The 1,990-nt window shown below is 41.5% G+C and overlaps 1 pseudogene; it reads right to left on the minus strand.

The window, feature by feature from the left end:
* Window positions 1-349: 349 nt before the first annotated feature.
* On the minus strand, window positions 350-1,675 carry LOC149215043 (wall-associated receptor kinase-like 20 pseudogene; annotated as a pseudogene).
* Window positions 1,676-1,990: the final 315 nt, after the last annotated feature.

Genomic DNA, 1,990 nt, shown 5'->3' on the forward strand with positions numbered 1-1,990 from the left:
AAGAACAAAAGTGATTTTCAGTTTGACCCTATTCTTATATCGAACATAAGGACACCTATTCATTGTCCTCTTCAAGAATTTCAGGTTATAAGGTCATGATTCCAACAGTCAATTTTAGGCATCTTAAATAATGATATGCTTCAAATTAAGAAATTTGTTATGTTCGCTATGGTGCAAATAAAACATATTGAACTCATGATTTTACAGGTTTATAGTTATAACCAAATTTGTGAATCTAGAAATCAGCTATCCAAAATCCTAACCATGTTCATGTACGAAGCCATCAAAACTCCAATATAGCTCAAACCGTCGTTTGGCTAAAGGACAACGAGAATTTTAGTTGCATTGCCTACATTACAAAATTATGGTAGAGGGTCACAGTGGGCCTCTCCTGCCTCCTCTCCTACAAATAACTCATCGCTAAAAGCGGCACTGCCTTCATGCTTTCTATAACAACTTGCTAAGCATTCTCCTTCAACCGAGGATCGACAACATCCATGATCCTTCCCTGTTCCGATATATTAACCACATACACTGCCAGATTCATATCATCAGATTCCATGCAGAGATCAATGGCCTTCTGCGATGTCAGCAGTTCCAACAAAACCACACCGAAGCTATACACATCACTTTTATCAGTGAGCTGGTAATTTCTATAATACTCGGGATCCAAATAACCCACTATCCCTTGAGCGCATGTGGAGATATGTGACAGGTCTGACTTTGCTATACTGGATAGCCCGAAATCTGAAACCTTGGCATTCATTTTATTGTCAAGCAAGATGTTTGTGGACTTGACATCTTTGTGATATGTTAGAGGGTAGGCAGCGGAATGGAGATAAATACGACATGAGAGGTGGAAAGCATGGAGTATCTGTGGTGAACAACCATCTCCAGGGGAAAGTCGTTCTCGACTGGAGAGAACTCTGCACTTACTTCTCTTATCCCCTTCACTAGGGTGATTACACCAGGTGGCTTGTCAAGCACGATGACTGGAGGTACCCTGCATCCATCCCCTGCGTGGCCTTATAAATTGATTTCAATTTTTTTTCATATGAATTAAACACTTAAGTTGTGTATTTGCAGGGAGATCGTGGAGAAATATAGCGAATCCCTGATGGGTTTAGCATGCAAGCGGTTGGGGATAATATCAGAGGCATTGGGTTTGGAAACTAAAGCAGTGAGGGTAGGCAGCGGAATGGAGATAAGCCAGTGCTTCTGCAGTTTGAAGAGAAATATTCAAGCGAGTTCTCCAGTCCAGGGACCTTCCTGCAGAGGTCATGTAGAGATGTTCAAATAAGGTCCCGTTGGGAATGTACTCATAGATCAGGAGGGGTTCCTCTGCATCAACACAACAGCCCAACAATCGAACCAAATTTATGTGGTTTACCTGAGATAAAATCTGAACCTCGTTCAGAACATGCTCGATTCCATTGATATCACCTACTTTGGCAGTTTTAACCGTGAGAAGGGTGTCGTCTTGGAGTATTTACCTCCGAATGCGGGATTTCCAGCAGGGAATTCACAACACTGGTGGTCCCAGTCCAAGATTTTGCTATTAAAGTTGCATGGCACGTTCAAACCTTGCTCCGCCTCTAGTTTTCCTTAGGTCATGCACTAGAAAATTCGCAGTTTGCCAAAAATGGAGTTGCACTCCTGAAAATGGAGCCGCCATAATGTAAAGGTAGAAAAATGTCATTATCAAGTTATTGATGATGATGATGATGATAGTGGTTAATGTCCACTGAGACCAAATTGGTCTATCGGACTTATAATTTTCTTAGTTTTTATATGTCTGGCTCCTCGTCTTTCTTGGCGAGATTGATGCTATGGCTTTCTTTTTTTTCTCTACGGTCTTCCAACTTCCTTTATCTTGCATCTCCTTGATCTATGTTGGTTCTTGGGACATTGGTGTCTTAGCTTCGCGATCTATTGTGTTCGTCCTTTTGAAGATAGTTGGAGAAGAAGTTTGGTCTAGGAGATCTGCTTC

This window comes from Pinus tabuliformis, chromosome 1_1 (assembly GCF_031772625.1).
Source record: "Pinus tabuliformis cultivar Carrire ecotype Pingquan chromosome 1_1, CPIR1, whole genome shotgun sequence".
In the NCBI taxonomy this organism is placed as follows: Eukaryota; Viridiplantae; Streptophyta; class Pinopsida; order Pinales; family Pinaceae; genus Pinus; species Pinus tabuliformis.